Source organism: Thalassophryne amazonica, chromosome 3, assembly GCF_902500255.1.
Source record: "Thalassophryne amazonica chromosome 3, fThaAma1.1, whole genome shotgun sequence".
Lineage (NCBI taxonomy): Eukaryota > Metazoa > Chordata > Actinopteri > Batrachoidiformes > Batrachoididae > Thalassophryne > Thalassophryne amazonica.
In genome coordinates, this window is record NC_047105.1 from 29,816,470 (window position 1) to 29,828,873 (window position 12,404).

A 12,404-nucleotide genomic window follows, 5' to 3' on the forward strand; every position below is an offset into this window, starting at 1 on the left:
ACTGTTTGTTGTGATTTGGCGCTATATAAAAAAATTGATTGATTGATTGATCTTAGTTTACACTGGAAACAACATGTCTATTATTCTCTCTTGCACCTTACTGCGCTTATATTTTATTTTTATTTATTTTATCTTTTATATTTAATCTTTGCTGCTACTGACTGGTTGTCACCAGTGAAGTTTCATTGTTTGTTACAATGACAATAAAGTCTCTCTTATCTTATTTTGAGGGAACATCAGCTATGATATTTTGGCCATGTGGCATATTTCTCTGGTCATGATCTAGCGTGTAGGTCCCTCAGTGTTGAAGACCCCAGCAGCTGGAGAAAGCCAAGAACACGCCCACATTTCCCCTGTCTGATGGATTTATTTTTTAAAATATATATATTTTGCCTGGGTGGTTGCCATCCAGGCTCTAAGGTGGTTCGATGATGTGACGGATGTGGCAAGGTGTGGCACCAGCCCAGACCTGCTCTCATAACAAATACTATTTCTATACTATAAATTGATTTCCAGCTGGTAAAGTCATTCAAACTGCAGTAAGAATGATCTTGAGAAGAAGTTAATTCATACTGAATCACATTTTTGCATTCAGCATTTTCAGTGTCTTAATAACGAGGTGCTCTCTAAACTCATTCTAATCTGCGAACTTCTGTTGACCTGCAGATTAAGATCGCCAACATGGGCGACATCAAAAGCCGCTGGCAGCAGTGGTCAAACCAACACATCGAGGGCCAGAAGCTCAACCCTTTCAGCGAGGACTTTGACTATGAGTATGCCATGGCTCAGCGCCTCCACAAGGGTGACACAGGCAACGGTTGTCCCAAAGACGGATCCAAAACAGCTGAGAGAGGGGACGGGGCACACAAACACATCCACAGGGAGATGGAGGAGATGGTGTGGATCATCAGAGAGATGGGCTTCAAGGACAGGCATGGTAGGACCGTCATCACCTTCGGCCGACTCTTTGACCGCTACGAGAAGATCTCGGATAAAGTGGTGGGCATCCTGCTGTGGTGCCGCAAACATAAGATGCTGGACTTTGAGGGGGAGATGCTGTGGAAGGGACAAGATGATGATGTCATTATTACCCTGAGAGACTGAGAACAGACTTTTCCAAAGAAAGACTATTTGCTATTTACACAAATGAAAGCCATGAGTTCTTTGGACTGCTTGTGTGGTTTAGTCACTGAGGTCAGAAAAGGATGGAGCAATGTGGACAATATGTTAAAATAGAAAAATACAAAGGAACGCACTTACCAGAAAGACAGAAAAACATAGCACTCGTTATTTAAAGGAATACTGCATGGTGAACAGTGGTGGGTACAGTACAGCTAATCCGATAGCGGATAATTATTGAAGCTAATGTTTTTGCTATCGGATTAGCTTTTCAGAAGTTTTAAAAACATCATGGGACTAACTATCTTCCGATAAATTTAGTTCCAATAACTTTCAGTCCGATAACGTTTTTTTTTTTGTTTTTTTTTTTGCTAGTATAGTTGCAAAGTTTAACGGTCAAAAATGTTTGTAAACCCTAAAATCAAACATTTTAGTCCATCTGTTGTGTGACACCCTGCTCAGCGTGCTGCTCTCGGAGAGACAACACACAGAATGTGTCTCTTTCAGTGCAGCTTCTTGTTCTGACCTTAACATGAAGTTCACACCCAAGTCTTTCATTGCCAACTGTAAATGGTAATCAAACCATTCCAATCGTATCTTTCTGAACTCTTCCGCATCAAACTCCATCGTGTCAATGTTTACAGTGTACTTGAGCAATAACAGGTGAAGTTGCTCATAAACTTTACATTTCTTAAATATTTATTACAGCCACTCTTAAAGCTTCAGTTATCTTTATAATTTTATTACTGGTCATTTTTAGAATTGATTTAGATGAGATATACTCATTATCTCACAAGAATATATCACAATTATCTGGGAACTACTTTTTGCGCAGGAATTCATCAAGCAGGTCGGCTGCGGGCGCGTACTAACACAGAATACCCAGAAACTGGACAGTTGTTGGCCATAACGAGAGAGTCCACTTTTAGTTTGCCTTAAGCTAAGTTAGTGGCACTTGTGAGAGTGTGGTTATGTGTTTGAAGCAGACTGGCTGCCTGTCCCTTGCTGATGATGTCATCATTAAGCGCAAAACGTGATTGGTTGGTTGATGCAGGGAGCATTGTGGGTAGTGTAGTTCAGGTTCTCTTTGGACGTTACAGTGACTCGTCCAATCAACACAAAAATAAAACAGACTAATTTTAACATTATTTTATTTTATTTTATTTTATTTCTTTGTGGCTGTAATTTAATTGCCAAGACTTGGTCGGGGAGAGGAGCTCTCACGGCGCAGCTGTGTGTACAGAGGGAGGGACTTTTCTTCACGTTTAGACACTGTTTTGGATTTTTTTTTTAAAGGACGCTTTATGTGGATTATTTATTTACAACCCCTGGCAAAAATTATGGAATCACCGGCCTTGGAGGATGTTCATTCAGTTGTTTAATTTTGTAGAAAAAAAGCAGATCACAGACATGACACAAAACTAAAGTCATTTCAAATGGCAACTTTCTGGCTTTAAGAAACACTATAAGAAATCAAGAAAAAAAGATTGTGGCAGTCAGTAACGGTTACTTTTTTAGACCAAGCAGAGGAAAAAAATATGGAATCACTCAATTCTGAGGAAAAAATTATGGAATCACCCTGTAAATTTTCATCCCCAAAAGTAACACCTGCATCATATCAGATCTGCTCGTTAGTCTGCATCTAAAAAGGAGTGATCACACCTTGGAGAGCTGTTGCACCAAGTGGACTGACATGAATCATGGCTCCAACACGAGAGATGTCAATTGAAACAAAGGAGAGGATTATCAAACTCTTAAAAGAGGGTAAATCATCACGCAATGTTGCAAAAGATGTTGGTTGTTCACAGTCAGCTGTGTCTAAACTCTGGACCAAATACAAACAACATGGGAAGGTTGTTAAAGGCAAACATACTGGTAGACCAAGGAAGACATCAAAGCGTCAAGACAGAAAACTTAAAGCAATATGTCTCAAAAATCGAAAAATGCACAACAAAACAAATGAGGAACGAATGGGAGGAAACTGGAGTCAACGTCTGTGACCGAACTGTAAGAAACTGCCTAAAGGAAATGGGATTTACATACAGAAAAGCTAAACAAAAGCCATCATTAACACCTAAACAGAAAAAAAACAAGGTTACAATGGGCTAAGGAAAAGCAATCGTGGACTGTGGATGACTGGATGAAAGTCATATTCAGTGATGAATCTCGAATCTGCATTGGGCAAGGTGATGATGCTGGAACTTTTGTTTGGTGCCGCTCCAATGAGATTTATAAAGATGACTGCCTGAAGAGAACATGTAAATTTCCACAGTCATTGATGATATGGGGCTGCATGTCAGGTAAAGGCACTGGGGAGATGGCTGTCATTACATCATCAATAAATGCACAAGTTTACATTGATATTTTGGACAATTGAAAGGATGTTTGGGGATGATTAAATCATTTTTCAAGATGATAATGCATCTTGCCATAGAGCAAAAACTGTGAAAACATTCCTTGCAAAAAGACACATAGGGTCAATGTCATGGCATAGGGTCAATGTCAACGAGCAGATCTGATTTGATGCAGGTGTTAGTTTGGGGGATGAAAATTTACAGGGTGATTCCATAATTTATTCCTCTGAATTGAGTGATTCCATATTTTTTTCCTCTGCTTGGTCTAAAAAAGTAACCGTTACTGTCACAATCTTTTTTTCTTGATTTCTTATAGTGTTTCTTAAAGCCAGAAAGTTGCCATTTGAAATGACTTTAGTTTTGTGTCATGTCTGTGATCTGCTTTTTTTCTACAAAATTAAACAATTGAATGAACATCATCCGAGGCCAATGATTCCATAATTTTTGCCAGGGGTTGTATTCAGATGAATCCCACTGAAACTAATAGGTAAGAATTTATATTTACTACGTGTATTTTACTCTGCCAATCAATGCATTAATGGACGTATTTCGGTTGTTTAAGCCTCAGGGTTCAAAGCGTGTGAAAAAAGCGGCAGCTTTTAGCTCGTAAATGACGGTGTATCTAATACCGAGAAAAACTGTTACTTCTAATACTGTGTTTTACTACTTTTGAAAGATGATGACAGTGTTTGGGTTTTTGTTTTAGTCATTCATTTTTGTGTGTTCTTTATGTTTGTGATCCTTGAATTTACCCAGAAGCCCCTGCGGCGCTTAAAGTGAAATTGATTTATTGGAAGCTGACAGTGTAATCTGATGTGGCTGCATCCGAAGCTAATTTTTTGGTTAGCTGTGCCCACCACTGATGGTGAATATATTATACAGTAAAAGACACACACAGCACCGCACGCACAGTGACATTCTAAGAATGTGTAGTAAATGAGTACTAAATAAATACTGTGAATGTATTATATTTTAATCATATGACGCCTAAATAAGTCCTTGTAGTTTTTTGTTTGATTGGTGAACTGTAGGCCACATGATATTCATTATTTGTCCCATTGCACAAGTGATAATATGTACCATGCATTTTTGTCCCATACATTTCACTGTACTGAATGAATCCATTAGCTTTCAGTAAAAATGTTTCCATAATACGAAGAAGCTAAATCCAGCGGCCACAGTATTCATGTGAATGTCTTTTAGCCACCGTAGAGACCCTGGCCCATGAAGAATTGGACAAGTTCTGCCAAAAAGACTCAGGGGCAAGTTAAAGTTGATCATTTTAATGCAACAGGATAATGTAGAGAAAGTTGTAGTCTATGGAGCAGTAGATCTGGCGCTGCTCGCCATCATGGCAGAGAGTAGAGATGAAAATCCTGCCAATGGAAATGCCAGGGGCGGAGGCTACCCCCAAACACAGGACAGAGATCAACTGTGGTGGTGAGGTGGAGGAGGGGAAGTCTTGTCAGTGATCTGTAAACAGTAAGAGGTACGTGTGAATATTGATGTTTTAAAGAATGTGTGCAGTTCCTATTGGTTGAGAGATGATGACTAATAGGTAAAACCTGAATTTTAGACATTAAAGCTGATGTTAATTAACCAATCCTGAATTATGAATTTTGGCTGGATTGAAGAAAGCAAACCTGTGCTTCCACACACACCACTGAGTTCCTCAACAGTTCTTGCTAAGATCAGTGAAGTGTTGGTGGCTAGACTGCAGGGAGGACTCAACTGCTGGGCGAACACAGACAGCTCTGTGCCCTGCACCTGTCAGCTTCCTACTTTGAGAAGAAACACCTCACTTATGAAGTCTATTAGAAAAGTATCCGACCTTATTATTTTTTTCAAAAACCATATGGATTTGAATCACGTGTGATTGCGTCAGACAAGCTTGAACCCTTGTGCGCATGCGGGAGTTTTTCCACGCCTGTCGGTTGCGTCATTCGCCTGTGAGCAGGCTTTGAGTGAGGAGTGGTCCACCCCCTCGGCGGATTTTCATTGTCAGGAAATGGCGGAATGATTTGGGCTTTTTTCCCATCAGAATTTTTTCAGAAACTGTTAGAGACTGGCAGCTGGAAACCATTCGAAAAATTTATCTGGCTTTCGGTGAAACTTTTACGGGCTTCACAGAGAATAAGGACTGTTACTACAGCTTTAAGGACGGCTTTAAGGACGCTCGGCGCACTGCACCCCGTGCCGCCATCGAGAGCCACAAACCACCGGATCATTTCTAAACGGATGGCTCTGTGGAGCCGGACCGTCGTGTGCACTTTCTCTGGTTATCACAAGAGCTGGACATCAACCATTTTCTGGCAGATTTCACTTTTAACAAGAGATTTTGTCATGGAAAGCCGAGCGGAGGCTTCGCACGTCACGACCGATTTGCTGATGGAGCGAGACAAAGGAACATCTCCATTTTGGTCTCACAGGATGGCTTTGAGATGGCGTTCAGACAGCTGTCAGTGGTTTTTCCATCGAGTGATTATCCGAGAAATTGTGGATGTGCCTGGACATGCCAGAACGTGTCCCGTGAGGCTTCATCATGGCGTTGCTGTGCACCATGCGGCACCGCCGCGACGCGCGAAGCCTCCGCTCCTCTTTCCATGACAAAAACTCCTGTAACAATGGAATGTGCCGTTCATTTCCAAACTGGACACTGTGTTTTATCCGGGACGTCATCTGACTAGCACAGGAATTGTGAAAAGACGTGGACATCAGCACTTTTTCGGCACATTGAGACAGACATGCGGCGGAATTCCGCGTGTCGCGGGGGTGCCGCATGGCACAAAGCAAAGCCGTGATGAAGCCTCACGGGACATGTTCTGGCATGTCCAGGCACATCCACAATTTCTCGGATAATCACTCGATGGAAAAACCACCGACAGCTGTCTGAACGCCATCTCAAAGCCGTCCTGTGAGACCAAAACAGAGGTGTTCCTTTGTCTCGCTCCATCAGCAAATCGGTTGTGATGCGCGAAGCCTTCGCTCGGCTTTCCATGACAAAATCTCTTGTTAAAAGTGAAATCTGCCGGAAAATGGCTGATGTCCAACTCTTGTGATAACCAGAGAAAGTGCACATGACGGTCCGGCTCCACAGAGCCATCCATTTAGAAATGATCCGGTGGTTTGTGGCTCTCGATGGTGGCACGGAGCGCGGCGCGCCGAGCGTCCTTAAAGCCATCCTTAAAGCTGAAGTAACAGTCCTTATTCTCTGTGAAGCCCGTAAAATTTTCACCGAAAGCCAGATCAATTTTTCGAATGGTTTCCAGCTGCCAGTCTCTAACAGTTTCTGAAAAAATTCTGATGGAAAAAAAGCCCAAATCATTCCGCCATTTCCTGACAATGAAAAACCGCCGAGGGGGTGGACCACTCCTCACTCAAAGCCTGCTCACAGGCGAATGATGCAACCGACAGGCGTGGAAAAACTCATGCATGCGCACGAGGGTTCAAGCTTGTCTGACGCAATCACGCGTGATTCAAATCCATATGGTTTTTGAAAAAAAATAATAAGGTCGGATACTTTTCTAATAGACCTCGTATTTTAAATAAAATATCAAATGATACAGATCTATTTAGGTGTCATATAAAACAAATAATTCAATGTATTCATTTTATACAGCAATTCAATTTATTGATTTTATATAGTGCCAAATCACAAGAGATGCCTCAAGGCGCTTCACACAAAACAATTCACAAAACAAAATAAAATGAATTAAAAGATTTTAAAAAGCATATCAAAAAATGAAAAAAGAACAGTAAAAGAGTAAAAAAAAATTAAAGCATAGTATCATACTATGTCAGTAGGCTAGCCATACGAACGGGAAAATAAGTGCACCTTAAGTCTGGACTTGAAAGTCTCTACAGAATCTGATTGTTTTATTGACTCAGGGAGATCATTCCACAGAACAGGGGCTCGATAAGAGAAAACTCTATGGCCTGCAGACTTTTTATTTACCCTAAGGACACAAAGTAATCCTGCATCCTGTGAATGCAAAGCCCGGGCCGGTACGTAGGGTTTAATTACACTCAACAAAAATATAAATGCAACACTTTTGGTTTTGCTCCCATTTTGTATGAGATGAACTCAAAGATCTAAAACTTTTTCCACATACACAATATCACCATTTCCCTCAAATATTGTTCACAAACCAGTCTAAATCTGTGATAGTGAGCACTTCTCCTTTGCTGAGATAATCCATCCCACCTCACAGGTGTGCCAGATGCGCTTCCCTGAGACGGTTTCTGGCAGTTTGTGCAGAAATTCTTTGGTTATGCAAACTAATTGTTTCAGCAGCTGTCCGAGTGGCTGGTCTCAGACGATCTTGGAGGTGAACATGCTGGATGTGGAGGTCCTGGGCTGGTGTGGTTACACGTGGTCTGCGGTTGTGAGACTGGTTGGATGTACTGCCAAATTCTCTGAAACGCCTTTGGAGACGGCTTATGGTAGAGAAATGAACATTCAATACATGAGCAACAGCTCTGGTTGACATTCCCGCTGTCTGCATGCCAATTGCACGCTCTCTCAAATCTTGCGATATCTGTGGCATTGTGCTGTGTGATAAAACTGCACCTTTCAGAGTGGCCTTTTATTGTGGGCAGTCTAAGGCACACCTGTGCACTAATCATGGTGTCTAATCAGCATCTTGGTATGGCTCAGCTGTGAGGTGGGATGGATTATCTCAGCAAAGGAGACGTGCTCACTATCACAGATTTAGACTGGTTTGTGAACAATATTTGAGGGAAATGGTGATATTGTGTATGTGGGAAAAAGTTTTAGATCTTTGAGTTCATCTCATACAAAATGGGAGCAAAACTAAAAGTGTTGCGTTTATATTTTTGTTGAGTATAGATCAGCTAGGTGGAGAGGTGCCAGTCTGTGAACAATTTTATAGGCTAGTAGCAGAGCCTTAAAATCTGATCTCACAGGGACAGGAAGCCAGTGAAGAGACAACCGGCAGGTGAATGTGATCAAGGCAGGAACCTAAAACCAAATAGATGAACTTGATCCTGTGGCAAGAGGAAACATCTGGCAGACTGGATCAGGTTTAAGTTTCATTCAGCAGATGATGAAACCACGTGTGTATTCTGTTCACTTTATGCACTTAATAACATGATGACATGTTGTACTTTGTATTTACCAGCTGGTTTTGATGTGTCTGTAGTTCTGAGCTCCTTCTTCAATAGTACAACACACAGAGCTCCTATGATACAACCCAGCATCATACAGTAATATGTACTTTCAATTAATTATAATCTATCAAATATAATTTTTTAAACTCTGTTTCCAAGCATTTAAAATTGACTGTGAATTTCAATTCACATAGAATAATTTTGTAGACATGTAAATAAATAAAATTACATGTTTATCAGGGACAGGAACTGGGAGACTAGTCAGGATTGAGGGAAAGATGAATGCAGCAATGTACCTAGACATCCTGGATGAAAACCTGCTCTAGGGCGCTCTTGACCTCAGACTGGGGCGACGGTTCATCTTTCAGCAGGACAGTGACTCTAAACACACAGTCAAGATATCAAAGGAGTGGCTTCAGGACAACTCTGTGAATGTCCTTGAGTGGCCCAGTCAGAGCCCAGACCTGAATCTGACTGAACATCTCTGGTGAGATCTAAAAATGGCTGTGCACCGATGCTCCCCATCCAACCTGATGGAGCTTGAATGGTGCTGCAAAGAGGAATGGGCAGAATTGTCCAAAGATAGGTGCACCATGCTTGTGGCATCATATTCAAGATGACTTGACACTGTAATTGCTGCCAAAGGTGCATCAACAAAGTACTGAGCAAAGGGTGTGAAAGTTTGCCAATGAATAAATAAATAAATAAAGACACTTTTTTAAGTTGTCATTATGGGGTGTTGTGAGTAGAATTTTGAGGGAAAAAATTAATTTACTCCATTTTGAAATAAGGTTGTAACATAAAACGTCGAAAAAGTGAAGCGCTCTGAATACTTTCCAGATGCACTGTAAAGTAGTTGTACTGCAATACATTGTTTATCATCACATAGAGTTCATGGTTTCAATCATAACTACTCAGGGTGTCAAGGGGCGCTGCTGGGCAGAAATATCTCGTACCTACAGCCACGTCCTTTTTTTCTGACCGTTTTTCAGTTACTTTACAGGATAAATTATTAATAATATGAATGAAACCTTGCTCATGGTACACTGAGTCCCAAACAGGAAGTGCAAAATTTTGAGCCCACAGTGACACAGGAAATGTCAAATGTTGAACACTTCATCGCATGGGTGTAGCTGGGTGCACTGGACTCTCCTGAAATCTGATTGGACACCCCAGGTGGCACCCAGATGATTGACATGTAACAGCACCGCATGTCTGGTTGAAAAGAGCCATTTTGAAATCGGTGACATATACTGACTAAATAAAAGCAGGATGACACCTCCACCACATCGCCGAGATATCGACTTCTGTGAGAGGTAACTTTCTCTGCCAGCATTCAGTGATTTCAAGAGCTATTGTGTTGCAGCTGTCAACCAGAGGACCGGCGTGGGTCGCGACTGCTTCGTCCTACATCCCGTCAGATAAGTGGTTAAACAGACGCTGCACGAGTGTGTGTTAAAGGTGGAGGTGGAGTTCCCACCATTATTGTTACGGGGTGTACACACACCCACACTTGACTGTCTTTGTTCTCCGCCAGCAGTACCAGATCCGACACGCTGAGACGGTGGCCACCTGGGGACTTCGGGACTTGGCGGCTCCAGTATCCTTCGGGTTCAGTGGCGGTGGAAATCGTGTGGTTCCGGTTCATCTCCAGACGGCGTCTCCTATCGTCGAGCCTGCCCACACGACACCTTCATTAATTGACTTGTATTTATTCTGTAATCTGCTGTGTGTGGTTGTGACATTCACAACAGTAAAGTGTTCTAATTTAACTCCCTCTATTGTCCGTTCATTTACGCCCCCTGTTGTGGGTCCGTGTCACTACACTTTCCCAACAGGATGTCTCGGCCAGCGTCATGGACTCCGAGGGGTGTCACCCAGCTGTTGAACGACCAATGGGAGAGCAGGGAGCGCAGGCGTCTGCAGGAGGCGTGATTGGTGAGCTGCAGCACATTCTCACCGCCTTTACGGCTCGGTTGGATCAAATGACCGAGCAAAACATCCTCCTGAACCGCAGGGTGGAGGCTCTCTCCATGCAGGTGGCGCGAGCGCTCAGGGCGCTGCTGCAGCTCCTCCTCCTGCCGACCCTGTGCAGGATATGAATGTTCCAGTGGTGGTTCAACAACCCCTCCCACCATCCCCTGAAGCATACATAAGCCCTCCTGAGCCGTACAGAGGTTGTGTGGAGACGTGCGCGGACTTTCTCATACAGTGTTCGCTCGTCTTTGCACAACGTCCCGTCATGTACGCGTCAGATGCTAGTAAAGTAGCTTATGTGATTAATCTGCTTCGAGGAGAGGCATGCGCTTGGGCTACGGCGCTTTGGGAGCAAAATTCACGGCTCCTTCACACGTACACTGGGTTTGTGAGGGAGTTCAAGACTGTGTTTGATCACCCTAACAGGGGAGAGACCGCTTCGACTGTGCTGCTGTCAATGAGACAGGGACGCCAGAGCGCAGCCGCTTATGCAGTCGACTTCCGCATCGCGGCTGCGAGGTCCGGCTGGAATAACGCTGCGCTCCGCGCTGCCTTCGTAAACGGACTGTCATCGGTCCTGAAGGAGCACCTGGTGGCCAAGGATGAACCGCGGGAATTAGATGGGCTTATCGATCTTGTTATACGGTTAGACAATCGGTTGGAAGAACGCCGTCTGGAACGAGACAAGGGGCGTGGCCGGGCACGCGCTGTCCCTCTTCCTTCCGGGTCCGAAAAAGGTCCGCCCTTCCCACGCTCCCTGGCCTCTACGTCCCGTGTGGCGACAGCTCCCCCTGCTGACGAAGCTATGGACACGAGCAGGGCCACATTCAGACCACCGAATAGACAGAGGAGGCTTCCCCACGGGGCGTGTTTTGTTTGCGGCTCAATTGAGCACCAATTGAGTAATTGCCCCGAACGGTTAAAACACCAACGCCCGCCCCTAGAAACTGGGCTTAGGGTGGGCCAAGAAATTCACATGGGACACACACACATTTCCACACGGCTCCCAGTTACAATCCTTAGCGGGGATTTAACCCTTCAGGCCCCAGCACTGGTAGACACAGGGTCAGAAGGGAATCTGGTAGACAGCAGATGGGCTAGGGAGGTAGGGCTCCCTCTGGTGGTGCTTCCTTCACCATTGCAGGTGCGAGCACTAGATGGCATCCTACTCCCTTTAATCACACACAGGACACTACCAGTAACTCTGGTGGTGTCAGGGAATCATCGGGAGGAGATTGAGTTTTTTGTGACTCCTTCTACCTCCCGTGTGATTCTGGGGTTCCCCTGGATGCTAAAACACAATCCCCGGATTGATTGGCCATCTGGGGTGGTGGTACAGTGGAGCGAGACCTGCAATCGGGTGTGTTTGGGATCCTCGGTCCCTCCCTGCTAAGGAGCAGGTCAAAGTTCCCCCCAATCTGTCGGCGGTGCCGGTTGAGTACCACGATCTTGCTGACGTTTTTAGCAAGGATCGGGCACTCACCCTTCCCCTGCACCGTCCGTACGATTGTGCCATCGATTTGATGCCAGGCGTGGAGTTCCCGTCCAGCAGGCTGTACAACCTCTCCCGACCTGAGCGCGAATTGATGGAGACCTACATCCGGGACTCCTTAGCTGCCGGGCTGATCCGTAACTCCACCTCCCCGATGGGAGCAGGTTTCTTTTTTGTGGGCAAAAAAGATGGCGGTCTTCGTCCATGCATTGATTACCGGGGGCTGAACGAGATCACGGTTCGCAACCGATACCCGTTGCCTTTGTTGGATTCGGTGTTCACCCCCCTGCATGGAGCCAAAATATTCACAAAGCTGGATCTTAGGAACGCAT

At 44.1% G+C, this 12,404-nt stretch overlaps 1 long non-coding RNA gene across 1 annotated transcript in view; it reads left to right on the plus strand.

The window, feature by feature from the left end:
* Positions 1-2,258: 2,258 nt before the first annotated feature.
* The window catches only part of LOC117506468, a 29,160-nt gene continuing 19,014 nt past the window's right edge, over positions 2,259-12,404 (plus strand). The window contains exon 1 of the long non-coding RNA XR_004559481.1: positions 2,259-2,294. This is a non-coding gene — a long non-coding RNA (uncharacterized LOC117506468). The remainder of the gene's footprint in view (positions 2,295-12,404) is intronic.